The sequence below is a fragment of the Adiantum capillus-veneris genome, chromosome 16 (assembly GCF_014529385.1).
Source record: "Adiantum capillus-veneris isolate H3 chromosome 16, ASM1452938v2, whole genome shotgun sequence".
Taxonomy (NCBI): domain Eukaryota; kingdom Viridiplantae; phylum Streptophyta; class Polypodiopsida; order Polypodiales; family Pteridaceae; genus Adiantum; species Adiantum capillus-veneris.
This window is the reverse complement of record NC_140946.1, coordinates 14,901,573-14,918,759: the sequence shown is the minus strand read 5'-3', so window position 1 is coordinate 14,918,759 and position 17,187 is coordinate 14,901,573.

The window sequence follows — 17,187 nt, the reverse complement described above, 5'->3', positions numbered from 1 at the left end:
CCTACAGATTAGTGACTCTGGCCACTCCATCTTCCTTGATAGTAGTTACAAACTCCCACACTCTTTTGATGTCTATCCCCGCTGGAAAAGCTTCAAAGTAGTTATGGAGATCTATCTTCTCCAGGTATTCTCCCATCTTGCTTCTGACAAACTCATTGAGCTCCCGAGGTAGCATGGGTAGCTCTATTGCATTTCATTCAGTATCTTTGAACACGCCTTGGTAGATCTTCAAGTCATTAGACTCTAGCAAGTCCTCCTGAATCCACCTGCTGGTTGGCTTCAGAGTTCCTTCTGGGATGACAAACATCTCTACTTCTTCCAAGTAACCTTTTATGGTCATCCTCTTCTTCTTTGCAGGTGATTTTGCGGTTGCCATGGATTCTGTTGCACTTAGTAGTCCGAAAGCGTTTTTTCCATATCAGCTAAGAAACTGAGTTTTAACTATCCAAATGACTTGCAAATTGAAAATAAAACTTAAAAGGAACTTGGGAAACCCTGCACGTGCTCACAGTGGCTTTCTAGCTAAAATTTATCATTTAGACACCCTATGCGTAGTATGTCTTTTTCATCAGTTTTTGGTGAAACTTGGGAGGCTGGTGGCCCTTGGCCTGTGCAACATGGCTATGTGATTGGAATTGGGTTTGGGCATCAAAAAGTGCATATCTGAGCAGATTCAGGCTTTAGGCTCACAAATTGGTAGGATGTCCACAACAGGTGGAAATTGATATTCAAATGGGTTGAACTTTGAAATATGAGCTTCTTGCACCATGGTAATGGCTCCCATGAGGTTATTTCTTGCACACTAAGTCAAAATAATGCTGGGGACATCCTATGCGTAGGATGTCTTTTTCATCAAAATTACTTGAGATTTGTTCTGTGGGTAGCCCTTGGCATGTGGAACATGGCCCTGCTCTTGGATTTTGATTTGGATAAGAACTGGTGTTGGTAAGAGCATGTGTGGTGTTTTTGGGCTCAAAAAGTGCATCTTTGAGGTGTTGGGAGCCAAATGTGATGGGAATGGCTTGAAACTTGATATATGAGCTCATGAAAGGGTCATAAAGAGATCTGGAACTCAAAATTGCAAGCTGGGGGCCAAAATTGTCACTTAGACATCCTATGCGTAGGATGTCTATCTCATCATTTTTTACTTGTGACCACACAGATAGCTTGGTAATGTGATCATGAATGTATTGTGCAAGTTTCATGTGATTTGGACAAGTTTTGGTAGGTGTATGGCCCATTATTGCCTCTTTGCCTTGACTTTGCGTTTTTTTGTGCACATGAGGTCAATTTTTGTCCAAATGTGATGAAACTTGGCGGCTAGCTTGTACAGGCTATTCAGAAAATTTGTGTGATGAGAGATGTTGGGGTTGGTGCCCAGAAATGGCCTTGAGACATCCTACGCGTAGGATGTCTCCTGATGAAAATTATACTGGAGGTGCTACTGGTGCCTGCCCTGAGCCCCCCTAAGTCTCTTTTAAGCATTATTTCAACAAAAAAGTCAAATTGATAGAAAGAAACTCCCTGTGTGGATTTTAGTGCCTCCGAGCCGTTTTTTGACTTTTGGAGTTCTTTTCAGCGATGAAATTTATTGATGTTGGTCTCCATAGCTTCACGATCCCTTGGGGCTCCTTGCCATATGGTTTTTGTCGACTTTGGCTTCACCAGAGCTCCGTTTGGCAATTTGTCGCTCTGGAAGCACCCGTGGTTGCGTTTTCCTATCTTCGATGACTTGTGGTGGTCTACCACCATAGGACTTGGTTGTTGATGGTCTAGGAAAGCCGCTCGTGAAGTTTGGTGGCAAACGGACATGCGGTTTGGCTGCGAGAGCTATTTGACACTTTGTGTGTCTGATGCCGTTTCTGAAGTTTAGTGCCACTTCGGGTCACCGTATGGTTATGTGGGCTATATAGACTTGTTGAGCATGTCAAGATGCTCCTACCCATGAGTTTTGGTAGCATTTGGGCGCCTTTTCGCCGATTTCCCATTTGGTGGTCTCTTGCGGGGCTTTAGGAATTAGGGTTTTCCCGATGGTTTTTTACTACCTTTGGTCATCTAAAAATGGTCTCCTATGCTAGGGTAAGCTGCCGATGAAGTCTCATTGCTTTTGGGTTAGCCGTTAGGTGGTCACTTCTACCTGTAGGTCTCTACTGCTCACTTTCTGTGTGCACCCTATGCCAGTTTTCGCGACAAAACGACAAAGATGCGCGAAAAGCTCAAGGTGGTGAGCCTACCTCTTATGTCTGGAGCCTGTCGGGTGGTCGTGTGCGTCGTAGAAGCTGTTGGAAGTCCCGTTCGCTCTAGGTGGTAGAAGCTCTCTCTCAAAAGTCAATAGTGGAAATGAGCTTAAAATGCAGTGAAAATTTCTTATAATGGGGGTCCCCGAACCACTTTCCACGAAATTTGACATGTGCTCCCAACTTCTTGCGAGATGCAATTTAGGCTCAAAAATTTCTTGATTTGGACTTCATTTGCCCAGTTTTCGAGAAATTTGCAGTTTCGGTCAAAATCTGGCCAAATCACGCTTTCCGCTCCATTCTCATAATTGCACCCCCATTGTACCATAGGTTTTCCTATAGTCACTTATCATCCCCATGTTTTTTGATTTTCATTACGATCGTTTTTCACCTGCTTTTTGTATTTTTGAAGTTTTTTTGTCAAAAATTAGTAAAATTAAAAGAAAAATAGCAAATTAAACCTAGAAAATCCCCAAAAATCATAATAAATCAAAAAAATCACCACAAAACACTATATATACTCACATGCAATTTTTATGGTTGGATTTCTCCGTTTTATCAATATTTCACCCAAAAAATGGCTATTTTTACTTATATACACACACCTAGGGGCTTGATTTGGCGTTTGGCCCCATATACTTGTCTCTTCATTCTGTATAAGGGCATATGTACTTGGGTTAGTCCTGAAAATTTTGCAATCAAACGACAGCCCTTAAAAACAGTCGAAAAACATGCCCTTTTTTGCTCTTTCTGCCATTGGGTCTGCATTTGAGAATGCCTCCCCCCCTCCTAGCCAGAGTCCTCCTGGACGACAAGGTATCGCCTCGGAGTATGTGCCGTGTACGGGTTAAAACTGATGCTAATGCTCGGCCGTGTAATGTGGCCCTATATGATGCATACTCGGTCAATGCATGGAAAAAGTAATGCTGTGCAAGAGGAGGGTATAAGCAATATGCTTATTGGCATGCGCCGTCGAGGTTTCTTGTCTGTTGTTGATTTGGTCAGCAGATTTTCTTTGCAAGTAAAAGTTGTAACTCTACCGCTCTTTGTTTGATCGTCTGTCTTGCAAAAGTCGCTTGGTTTGCCACTATTGTTGATATGACCATAGTCGTCTCCTTGGAGAGAATTATCGTGGCTGAATTGGCCGTAGACTTTGTCTCTTTGGCTTTCCATTTGTAACCTTGTTTTGTTCGTTTTTGTAGGTGTATGGCTACTTCCGCGGTTGTCATTGGTTTGCTGCTGATTGGCACCCACATAGATCTGTTTGTTGGTTTCATATGAAGTGTTTCTCTGCCTTCCGATGTTGCTTGTACTGAAGGGAGTTCCTTTTTCTTTGGTTTCACACTTAAGTTGTTGCCGAGAATTTTCTTTGGGATCCATATCTGTTTTATTCCCTTGGTTTTTGGTTGAACTGTCTGCTTCGGTTGACTTCTTCTGTTTATTGTTGTTTGGCTACCATGTCATCTCTATCCTTCCGCACCCATACTTGTTTGTCGCGTGTTGCTAACCTTGATCTTGACACTGCGGTCTGACCTGTTTTATGTTTGGAGTGAACATGGTTGGTTGTTTCCTGTTTCTTTAGTGGTACCCTTCCTTTTGGCTCTTTTTCCAGTGTCTGTGTTGTTGCCATCTGGTTCTTCCATGGTTGTTGAGCAAAGGTCACTACCTGTTGTTCTGGTGCATGCTGAATTTTGACCGCATCCACATTCCAATCTATTTGCACATTATACTGTTTTTGCCAAGGTTGTCCCAACAACATGGGGTGTTCTGTGCTTTCATCCTCGACCACATAAACCTTGTGTGGGTAAATATATTGATGTACTTGTACATGCAATATAATCCAGCCCAATGTTTTTAGCAAATGTGATGTACTACTTTCCAGCACTTATGGAGTAGGATGTAGTTGACTTGTGGGCTTGAGTTTCTTGTATAAGCTGTAAGAGATTAGATTTGCTTGAGCTCCAGAATCAAGCAATGCTATCGATTCAACTTGATTGCTACCCACTTTGACTGCAATTATTGGCTCCACTGTTCGTTAGTCGAATAGCATTGATTCTCAACGGTGCTCCACATTGTTGTTGTTGTCGTAGAAGCCATCTTTTTGCAATGCATTCTTTTGCTTCTGCTTGAGCTTCTTCTCGTACTCTCTGTTTCTCCTTCATCCGTTGTTTTTCTTGATGGATTTGTTGAAGCATATCCTGTGTTAGTGGTAAATGATATTTATTTAATTGACACCCACTAATCCAATTTGGTATTTCTTCACCTGCTAATGTAGCAAGCTTGACAGCTCCACTTTGTGATAAGTCACTAATCACAAAGGGTCCCATCAACTCGCTTTTTAAGTTTCTTGGCATGTTGTTTCAAGGTATAAAAAAGTACATAGTCACCTGTTTTGAACTCTTTCATGCGCACATGCTTGTCAAAAAACTCTTTTTGTCTTCTCTTTTTAGCATAGATCGAAGCTACAACTCGTAAGTGAAGTTCATCTAGCTTTTCAAGATCATCTATTCTTGAAGAGAGCTCATGCCTTGTCCATTCTAAGCGTTTCGCTACTCGTAGAGTTGGAATTAAAAACTCTATGGGTAATATAGCATTTAGTCCAAACACCATGTTGTACGGTGTTGTTCCTATTGATGTTTTGTAAGCTACCCTGTATGCCCATAGTGTTGAGTGTAGCTGCTGATCCCAGTCTGTTCTTGACTCTGATACAATTTTAGTCAGAACCGTGCATAGTGTTTTATTTGTGGCCTCAGCTTGTCCATTTGCCTGTGGATGATATGGAGCAAATTGTCTATGTATGACCATGAATTCCTCTAGGAGATATTCAATGACTTCATTAAGAAAATGTGTTCCTCGATCACTGACAATTTCTATTGGTAACCTGTATCGTACAAAGACATTCTCATACAAAAATTGTGCAGTGGTTCTTGCATCTGCTTTTTGTGTTGCCTTGGCTTCCGCCCATTTTGTGAGATAGTCCGTAGCCACAATGATATATTGGGTATGGGTGCGATATGCAGGGGGTGAAATAGGCCCCACAAAATCAATGCCCCATTTTGCAAATGCCCTTGCTCCCTTCATTGGCCGTAGTGGCATCTTATCTCTCTTTATTGGCACCTTGGTGCGCTGACATGCGTCACAACGCTTTACAAACTCCTCAGCATCCATATGCAATGTAGGCCACCATATTCCTGCAGTTAAGACAATTTTTGCCGTCGCTTGAAAAATGGCCTCCACTTATGCTTCCATGTGTGTGTTCTAGAATTAGCAGGTATTCACTTTCACTTGCACAGATTCTAAGTTAATTATCCTTCCCTCGCTTATAGAGTTGGTCCTCAATTAAACTAAAGTCGCGAGCCTCCAGCTCTATAGCCCTTTTCTGTGCTCTTGTTATGTTTTCAAAAAATGTCCTTGTGGTTAAGAAATCATTGATATATTGACTCCATGCAGGTGCAATGTTTACCTGAAACAATGTCGTGTGATCCACTAGTCGTTTGGCACTACATATAGTACAATTGTTAACATAAGTATGTGTGTCAGCATACATAGTTGGCCAGTAAACCCCTAATTGTTTCAGTCTTTGGTATGTTTTCATTGTTGAACAATGAAATGCACAATCCTGGACGTGTGCTTCTTCAAGATAACACTCGAATTCCTCCGGACTTATACATAATCGTAGAATCTGGTCCGATCCTAGATGATACAACTGTCCTGCAATCAACTGGAAGTTTGTTGTTTGTCGAATTGTTTGCTGTTTGGATATGTCTTCCTTGTTATTAAATCTACCTCCAACGAAAAGAATGCTAACAATTTCCTGAGACCATTTGGGTATCATTTCAATATTGAAAAGATAAGCATCTGGTATGTCATCATCTACTCCTTTAGGAGCTTCCCCGTTTTGTAGCCTTGAAAGATGATCCGCTCTTAGATGAGTTTTACCCTTTTTGACCACCACTGTGAAATCAAACTCTAGCAATATAATAAACCAGCGTACAATTCTCCGGGTATTGCATGGTTTATTTACCAGATACAAAAGAGCTTGATGATCTGTGAAGAACACAAATTTGTTTGCGAGCAAATAATGCCGAAATTTCTTTAAGGCATAAATCATTCCTAACCCCTCTCTTTCGGTGGTTGTGTAGTTCTTTTCTGCACTGTTTAACTGTCGGCTTGCGTAACAAACTGGAAAATCCATTGTTCCGTCTCTAGGTTGAACCAGAATACTCCCAATTGCATATGCAGATGCATCAATGTGAACATGGAATATATTATCCCAATCTGGTGCCTTAAGTACAGGTGCTGATACAAGGTTCTTCCTGAGCTTTTGGAATGAAGTTTCACACTCCTCAGTCTAGTTGAAACTGACTAACAAACGATACAGAGGTTGTGCGATGACTGCATACATGTATATGAATCTTCAATAATATCCGCAGTGTCCCATGAAGGATTGCACTTGTTTCACATTAGTAGGCCTGGGCACGTCTACTATGACTTTGATTTTGTCTAGGTCAGTGGTTATGCCATTTCTTGAGACAATGTGTCCTAAGATGCGGCCTTGCCTAACCATAAAAATGCACTTTTCCAGGTTAAGACAGATTCGATATGTTCTGCACTTCTCAAATACCCTTTGTAAATGGTCAATATGTTCCTCTCGTAGAAGAGAGTGTACACAACGATCATCCATATATATTTCTAAGAATATTCTCATGTATTCTTTGAATGCATGAGTCATTAACCTTTGAAAGGTAGCTGGGGCATTAGTTAAGCCGAAAGGCATAAATCTATACGCATAGATTCCCCATTCTGTGGCAAACGCTGTTTTGTATTGATCCTCTATTGCAATTGCCAATTGGTTATATCTTGAAAACCCATAAAGAAATGAATACGCCCGTTTCCCGGCCACCCTCTCAAGTACATGTTCTGTGATCGGCAAGGGATAATTATCCCTTATGATGGCTGCATTTAACTTTTTGAGGTTCACACACTCGCAGTTTTCCGTTCTTTTTGGGGACAACCACAATGGGTGACACCCAATTTGTATATTTGATTTCATAGATGAATTCCGCATCCATCAGCTTGTCAATCTCCTCTTTGATTCGTTTAGCAAATGTGTCATTATATGTATAAGGATGCTGTTTGCTAGGTTTGGCATCTGATTTCAAAGGAATTGTATGTTGGCATATCGATGGATCAACTCCTTTGAGGTCTTTGTAGGACCATGCAAACACATCTTTATACTTCTTGAGAAGCTGTGTTAATCGTTCTTCTTCTTCAGGCTCTAAGTCAGTTGCGATATAGACCGGCTGAGGCTTTTCACCTGGTTCAGCGAGGTCTAACCGTTTTGCATTTTCCGTCCCATCGTAAGATTCTTGGTTTATTCTTTCCCTGACTGGTGGTGTCATTATGATTTTTCTGTCTTGGATGGTGAACTTTCGATAGTGTGATGGTACATTCATGTTTCCTTTTTCTGACTCCCCCTTACCATCACTTTCTCTCTCAGTAGTCCATACCTCTCGTAAAGACCATTTTAGTTCTTGATATTTCTTTTTACGCTCCTATTTGGTCCACTCTGGGTCTTTTGTTGTTTCTTGTTTTGATTTTTGAGATTTTTTTGATTTCGTTTCTGTTTTAGTTTTCCGTACTTGTTTTATTTCCTCTTGCGTTCTTTCCCTTTGAACTTTTGAGAATCTTCCTGATATTTGGTCTTTTACACAATCCTCTGCTTTGACAAACATTAGATATAGTGAGTTTTATCTTTTATCCTGGGCATCAGGTTCTCTCTCATTTTGTTTTCTGCTCGTTTTTTCCTATAGCGTTCCTGGTGTCTAGGGTGCTGATTAGCAAAATCATAAAACTTGATATTCGCTGTTTTCTCCCTACGCTCGCTTGAGCTTTCTGAACACTCATTATCTGCATCGTTATTCATCTCCAGATGCTGAGAGGAGTTATAAAACTCTTCTTGTTCTGGTGGTTCTACAATCTCATCTCCTCCTGGTATAAGGCTTACCATGTAATAGGGTAGCACATCATAGCCATCCTTATTGCAAAATTTTGTCGTTGGACTATCTATAATGGTATAGACATCCAATGTTGCTAGTATGTGTTCCCATTCCAAAGGTTCCAAGGCATCTTCAAGAAAAGGTTCCGGAATATAATCCTTGTCCTCAATCGCTCTTTCTAAGATGCATTCCTCTCTTTTTAAGCTCCCACAATGTGAAGCTCCACACATCCATAGCTCTTTTTGTTGCCCTAACATGCTGGGAGTTCTGACCCTGCCAATGTAGCTGAATCAAACTCTTCTATTGGTGTCTGGTTCACATCCTTGTAACTATGGTCTTTCAAGTGAATGTTGTTTGTAGTCTCGCCATGTCTGAGGTATATGTGGTCGTACCCCCAATCCTGGACCATCTTTAATTGTCGTATGAATGGTCTTCCCAAGATGATCTCGTAATTGTTCTTTTCGTTGAAATCGACTATGGCCAATGTGTGCTCATACTCGATTCCGCACGAAGTGACAATTACTTTTTCTAAGAGTCCTAGAGGCTTTTCCATGAACCCGTTTGCCAATTGCAATTTCATTCTGGTAGCTCTCAAAGCCGGTTTTCCCCATTTTTTCTAGATTTCCTTAGTGGCAATAGTGACTCTTGCTCCACTATCTAGAATAGCTTTGGAAACTACTCCTTGGAATTCTACTGGTAGCGTGGTGTTTCCATCTTCTCCCTCGCAATACTCTCCAACCTTGTTTAAAGGTACTGGCATAGTGTTTAGTTGAGGCTTTTCCAATTCTCTGATCCCTTCCTGAAGCTTCGAGGTGGGGTCTTTCACTCCAAATTTTTCTAAGCATTTGCCTACGGTGGTCCACATGTTTGGCCGTAACCTTAGGAGTTCGGCTAATGTGATTGTGCATGCCACAGGAGTGGACAATAACTCAATCAACCCTTGTGAATCCATCACTCTGTTAGAAGAAAGTCTTTGAGATGGGATTGCTCTCACCTCAGACTTGGCTTCATACTCTCCTAGGTAAGAGGGTAGAGTTTTCAGCGAGTCTGGTTGGCTGTGCCCCGAACTAATTGATCCCTGGTCTCCCCCTTCTGAATGTATATCAAAGTTCATTTGTGATCTTGCTTCAAATTCTTCAATAGGAGGGAAGATGTCATTTTTCTCTTTTCTCGTGCTATTCATGTGGTAACGCACCCTGTTAGCTTCGTTGGCATCACGGATTTGCTTCCACAGGTCATCTAGACCGTTACAATCTTTACCCATTTCTACCAATGTTTTAGGCTGGAACCCGTCACTTGCCTCATCTGTTGTATTTGGCACTATGATAGGTTCTCCTCTAGACTTAGAGGCATTCGTGAGTCTTTCCTTCGTTTCTACTTGTTTCTCTAAAGTTGGTTTGATAGGGGTTGGAGCTGGTACTTCATGCCAACTTGCATGTTTACCAAGCGGGTTTTCTATCAAGGATTGAGCTGTTTCAATAATCTTTCTACACATTTCCAACCTCTGTTTTTCTATTTCAGCTTATGGATAAGTCATCCATCTTTGCTCTTGGGTTTGGTTGGTTTTGAGTCTGGCTTTGTAAGCTTTTAAAAGTGCGTCTAACTACTCATTTACCGTTTACGCCAACACTGATCCTCCTGATCCTGCACTTTTGGGTTTTGCTATTTCCTTGGGTGCTATGGTTGCCGCAGTGTGTGAGCTTAGGCTAGCTAGATCCTCTAACCGCTCTAATCTATCCTTTGTGTGTTGTAACTCCACGGATAGAGTCGTTTGCTCTCGTTCTCTCCTGGCTTTCATATGCGCCTTTCTAGCTTTCCAAGTGCTTCTCTGATTCTTCACTTCTGAACTTGGGGCATCGGTTTTTGGCTCTTCAATTATGGGTTCATTCATCATTCTTTGAGCTTGGGCTCGTGTCACTGCCTAAATAGGTATTATTGTCTCGTTTTCCGACCCTCCACTAGAAGGCATCGGTTTTTGGCTCTTCAATTATGGGTTCATTCGTCATTCTTTGAGCTTGGGCTCGTGTCACTGCCTAAATAGGTATTATTGTCTCGTTTTCTGACCCTCCACTAGAAGGCATTGCTTCCAGCATGTTCAAGGTAGTTTTTGCTCCTTTGCTCGGGTTCTTAGGGCAATCAGAAATCAAATGAGTAATTCCACACTCGGCGCAATATGCGTTGACTCTAATGATTTCATCATGAGGACAGTCTCTTAGCCAATGGTTTCCACCACACTTGTAGCAGGGTCCCTTAGGCTGTTGAGGTGCTCCTTGAGCTCCTCTTTGTTGATATGCATGTCTCTGCCCGCCCATGTCTCCGTTGGCTATGAACAACAATGTTCGTTCATCCAAGCTATATCTTCCTTCTCCTACTGCCTGTGCAGCTGTTGGTGGTCCTGCACCTCCTATCATGCTCCATGGTTCTAGCGTTGAGGGTTCCTCCGGTGGATAATAGATAGTATTTGCAGCATATCCATTGGCATCTTCATAATATGCATGCATAGGCACCAAAGCCTTCTCTTCTGGTTCGGTTACTATTGGTGTGTATCTTATGCCAACTGGTTGTAATCCTGGTAGGGGTGGTTGTTGCCCCAACACTGGTTGTGGTCTTTCTACACCTACAGGTCCTGGTAGGTTGCCTGCTTGATACCTAGGCATCGGTGGAAGTTCTGGAGATGCTACCTGAGCCTGGGGAGCATAAGGTCGTTCTCTCACATACCCCTTGTTATAATAACATTCCTCCATCCCATGGTTTGTCCATTTTTGTTCAATAGCACTTCCTCTACAAGCTGCTCCTGGTTTACAGCTACGTCTCCTTTCAATGCTGTCTTAGCGGACTTGCTTCCACTTTGTTGTGAGGATGAATCATCATCGAGATCCTTGAATTCACCCTCTTTGTAAACCGCACAATTGTCTACAAGGTAAAGAGCCTCCTTAGTTAACTCATTTAACGTCGTGCTCCTCTTCATATGTAAGTCCTTCTGGAGATCTGCATTTCTTAGTCCTAGAATAAATATAAGCATAAGTCTGGACTGAGTTGGCAGTTCTTCCACAGGGAAAAACTTAACATATCTTTTTAGTCGTAGGGCCGCCTTTCGCACGGATTCCCCGTCTTTCTGTTTGAATTTATGGATTTGTGAGACTGTATTATGAGCTATCCCCCTTTGTGAGAATTCCTCGATAAACTCATCAAACACCTCTGTTAACCCTCGTGGCTCACGGACACCCTATCGCCTACGACGGACGCCGTATTATTTATTTAGTAGAGTCAGGCACCGGGCTTGTCGATCCAATAGAAAAAGGGCAGAGTGATCGCCGATGAGAGGCGCACTCTAACTGGAACACGCAAGGGTTAGTTGGCTAAGCATGGGCGCCCAAATGTGAATGGGGCGAGCTCATATAAAAGTCACTTAAACCTAAAATTCATTCATTCTCTCAGTGTGCAATAGAAGAGTGCTCTTGCTCCATCTCCATCTTCTTCTTCTTCACCTCCTTGTGTGTGTGTGTATGTGAGAGAGAGAGAGAGAGAGAGAGAGAGAGGGCGATCGAGCATTACGAAGGCACGGCGGCGGCGAAGCGGTTCAGCGCGACAAAGCGGCGGATCCTTCTTCTTCGCGGCAAGGAATCCTCCACGAAGCAAGCGTAGAGCGGTGAGTGACACACCATCGCCTTCTTTGAGCTTACTAGTTTAGGCTTGTTGTGTGCTTGGAGCCATTTGTGGCTCGCACACTGTGTATCGACAAGTTCCTTGCATTGACACGTGCGACATACGCGCACATTTTTGGCGCCGTTGCTGGGGAGTGCCATACATGAAGCTCGAGTAGCACTCTGTGCTTCTCCGTGGTGCAATTTCTATTGTAGGAAAGGTAAGGAAGGAGTGTGTGTGTGTTGAGCAGAGGGATTTGATGTTATACTGTGTGTTTTTTTAATTAATGGAGTTTTCAAAGGTTCTGTGTTTATTCTCTATGTATTAAGGTAGTTAGTTTTCTGTGTACAATAAGTAGGAAGTAGATTAGTGAGAGGTAATAGAGTGTGTTAGTGTGTAAGAGTAGGTGTATTAGTTAGAAGTAGGTAGAGAGAGTGTGTGTGTGCTCTCGTGCAGGCCGCGGCGGCCTTATCCTAAAAAAAAAAAAATAAAAAAAAAAATAAAAAAATTAGTTTTTTTAAAAAAAAATAAAAATTTAAAGGTAGGACCGGGATCGGGAATATCTCCCAGACCCAAGCCCAGACCCAAACCCAAGCTCACGCTCAGGCCTAGGCCTCAGTCGCCTTAAAAAAAAATGAATTTTAGCTTCACACGTAGCTAAAAATTGATTTTTGAGGAGCAACGGAACGTCAGATGTAGGAAAATTGTGCTGTAAAGCACACAGCGACCCTTTAAGTGATACACTCGTTTCGAGCTATCACACACTTTAATCAAAAAAATCAAACATTAAAAAAACATTAAAAACGTAAAAAACACGAGTGAAAACGGACGCTTAAAAAAGGTAAGCGGTTAACCTTCGAGGTTATCCGCCGACACTTGTAGGGCACCCAAAGCACATGTATCTACTCTCTGGTCGTGTGCTAGAGTCCGAAAAACTAGCTAGTGCTTCGATTTACGGGGGTACTCACTATCCTTCCACGCTAGGGTCTACGCCCTCGGTGGGGACCCAAGGTAGTGCAACCCAAGACCCAAATATAGCGGCTAGCGACTCTTCCTCTGACTACGATGTTATGGAAGAGAATCTTACACAAAGCCCCAGGGGAACAAATGAAACCGTGCCTAGCTGGGCCCAACAACCTGGAACTAGTGTTTTTAGCCGTTTGATGGAAACTTTTAGTAGAGCTACGCGCTCTGAACCTACGGCTAGTGAAGTAAACGAAGGGGGTGGGAAAGTAGAATCACCATTCACATCTCCTGTAGACCCCACACTCTCTCAGAGTGTCCACGTGGACATTCTACCTACCTCATTTAATGAGGGCCATACCGAGCTACCACCTTCCAAAGTCGCCTCTAAGGTAGCGGTGACTAAAAGTCAAAACACGGGAAGCAACATTGCATCCAGCTCACGGCAACCCTCTAGTACACCAAGTTTGGATGGGGTATTTCTCAATGAAATTGGGAATATGACCTACACACGGAGACTTTGACCGACCTATACATGGGCTACACATACCATGTGGGTTGGTTAGAAGTTGTACAATCTACATCTAGTGCCACTAGTCTAGAGGAACAACAACACATGATCTGCAATGTCATCCATAGGATTATCCACTCCGAGAGGCAAAATCGAGGAATAAACATACCTTCGACGGGTCCTATGCGATTTTTAGACACGGGCAAAGGGAAACAACCCACTCTATCACAAATGGAGACTCCCCCAGTGAGTCCCATCGATCCCCCATATGTTGTTTCGCCAGGGGTCTCAATGCAATCTGAGCCCACAAGTGATAGCTTTACTTTTCCAAGTCTAGCTCATCTTTCCGTTGATGACACCACGGCTACCATGCCTACCCCAATGATGGGCATGCCAAGAAACACGCCATGGACCTTGTTCGTTAGTAAAGCACCGCTACATGGTAGCTCAATGCCTGCAACAGTACCTACAAGTGTGTACCAATCGTATGCACCTATGGGTCATCACACTCATGTAGTCCCTACCCCTCCCATTGTTCAACTACCTATGCTCCATAACCACAATACACAAGTTCTTGTTTCCATGGGACTATACCGGCTAGCATTAGCATGTCACATCCAACGTCTGCTATGCCTAGGGCCACCCATATGAACTATGGACCACCACATGGCACAATATCGTACCCAACGTGGGACCCAAGGGCTTCCTATGTGCCAAGCCCAATGCCAATACCTACTCCACATGTAGTCTGTGGAGCGCCTTCACCCACGGTGCCTGCTCACTTAGGTGACTTGGCAACATTTGCTCAAGCTATTGGTCGATCTATTGCTCAGAATATGTGTAACACGCCTGATAGAGAGCCTAGAAGTAAGGCAGTACAAATAGCCAAGCTCACACAAAAATTAAGGGGAGACAGGGATGTGAGGAAGCATATCGAAGTGTTTGAACAAATATGCGATTCTCTAGGAGAACACAATGACCTACATAAGAGCAATGCTTTAAGCCTAACCTTAAGTGGAAAGGCTAGGGATTGGTATAGAACCCTAAGGGTGGAAGAAAAAACAATTTACCCTACTCTTAGGAGAATGTTCTTAAAAGAATACATACGAGAGGGAGTGCTTTGGGGTGTAGCCTCTCAGATCCAAAAAGCCCAACGAGAGGAAGGAGACTCAGTGAGAGACTTTATAAGTCGCTTGAAGCATTTGAATTCTCGTTGTAATCCAAATGAGCGCTTCAACAATGATCAATTGCTTGATAGATTCATTAGGGGATTACGACATGAGGATATCTACAATGGCCTAGTCATTAGAGGTATCACCACTTGGGAAGCAGTCACCACCAATGCGATCCAACTGGAGGATAATTTAATGATTCAAGGAGAAAGAGTGTCTGTTGAGTCTAAATATATTAGCTCACAAGCATCAGGGCATCAGCCAATGACCCTAAAGCCTATTGCTAAGGAGCCAAAGATATCTAAGATGGCTTTAGCAGATCTCACCAAGGCTATTCAAGAGAGTCTTAGAGACAATCGTGCTCCGCAAAACAATCATATGTATCCAAGAAGGGAGCAGCAATCGTGCTCAGTATGCTATGGACCGCATAGTACTAGTGAATGCCCTACTTTTAGAGTAAAATTCAATGGGAACTACAATGCATGTGGGAGGTATGGTCATCAAGCTAAGGATTGCATAGTATTTAAACGTACGATGGCCAGTAGACCAACCTTAGCATGGACAGACACACCTCGAGTGCCTGCATTGATGCCGGCCCCACCTTTTGAAAAAACATCACAACATATGGTCCCTAGGGCCTAAAATTTTGTTCAAACAACACCCTTACCACCTCCAGTTCTAGGACCGCAACCACCACATCCGAGAATCACTTCTGTGAATCAAGTGGGTTGTGAGTCATCTATTTCTTGTTTGGAAGGCTATGAGGAAGATATAGATCGTAATATCGCCTATGGGATGGATGTGCTTGAACAAAGTCCACAATACTACATGGAGGACTATTGGGGACAAGTCAAACCTGTATATCGAGTAGCTGCTCTTGCGGCAAGAGGCCAAAATATCAACTACACTGCTAAGAGACCACCTCTTCAATGCTGTGATTGTGGAGGTCCACATCGTGTAGCCGAGTGTCCTATTAGGCTACAAAAGAATGCAACACTAATGCAAACCAATCAAGCGAGCACGTCTACAATGCCAACACTCATGTGTAATTGATGTGGCATAGATCATTTGATTGCCCAATGTCCAAATAATCCAAATGCACCGAAGATCACGCCATTAAACTTGATTGAGGTTACCGATGAGCCATCACCAAGTACACTCGTGGTACCAGTAAATGTACTCACACGATCGATGCTCCAAAACAAAATTATATTCTTGAGGAAAGAGACACGGCATCAATTGCCCAATCTCAGAAAAAGAAGAAAACACGAAGAAAGAGATCGCAGAAAGCAGCGAAGTCAGACCCCAGTTCAAAGACCAACATAGGGACTGGTGATGACCCCGTATATATGAACGACGCTGAAGAAGATTCTGATTCAGGTGAAACCATGGAGACCAAAACGACCACTAACATAGAAATCAACAAGGAAGATCTTCATGAGCCACAATGGCCAGGATCCAAAAAGAAGATAGGAACTTACCCAAACCCTACAGAGGAGATTGAGCGAGTCAAGCAATTAAGGAGTTTGGTAGAAGATACCCAAAAGGATCTAGAACCAGCATCTAGGAAGATCCAGATTACAGACACCGTGTTCCCTACGCAACAACAACCTCACCAAGTCCATAGATCCTTGGACATACCTAGTGTCATCCAAGAAGAAAGTGACTTAAAGTCATGGGAAAGTGGGCGTACTCACTTCTTGATGGAAAGAATGTTTACAGAGGGACTACCTGATCCTATCGAAGAAATGGAGATCCCATCTTCCCCACATCAAGGGACTCAAGGCCAAAAGGTGCCATTAAACATTGCCAAATTGATGGATTTCATGTCTTCAGAAGTTAGAACCACCATCATGTCCAAACTATATAAAGACCCCGAGCTAGTCTCAGCTCTTCGAGCCTTTCTCAATGGAGAAGTGAAGTTTGGGCTACCACAATTTGCACAGATGGATGGAGCTGGGGAGATGCCAATAGAGGAGGAACACTTAGATCCACAACCCAACCTAGATGAGAACCTTGTTATAGAAATACCTGTTAACAAGTTGGGACAATACTGTGAGGGTGATGAATCCAATGCAACCATACCAATCACTACTAAGGGATTAACTGTGAAGGGAATCCTTGATGGTGGCGCTGGGGTTAGCATTGTGACTAAAAATTGCTGGAAAACTATGGGAAGACCTCACCTTGCGACCACAACCATAGTAGTGAAGATGGCCAATGGGTCTATTGTTAAACCTATTGGGATGCTAGAAGATCTCAAGATCAAGGTCTTTGGACATAAAATAAGGATTACCTTTATTGTTATGGATTTCTCTAAACACACTATGGCATCGGAGATGATCTTAGTGTTGGGGTATAGGCGTCTGTGCCTTGCCCGGCCGCCCAGAGTCTGGGCGCCCACTGACTTCTATACCTTATACATAGCATAAGTGTATAGGGGGCTGCTCACTCCTTTGAGTCTCCCCACCCATATTTGTGTGTCGTGTGTCTCCTTCTCTCTCTCACTCTCCGTCTGTGGTGCTCTCCGATCCCCTTCAATTGGTATCAGAGCGTAGGTGCGGAGGGAGCGCGTGTGTGCACAGTCACGACGACAGCGTAGAGCCAGTTTCATTCCCGAAATCGCGTCCGCGCGCGCACTTTCAAGAGTGCAAACAGGG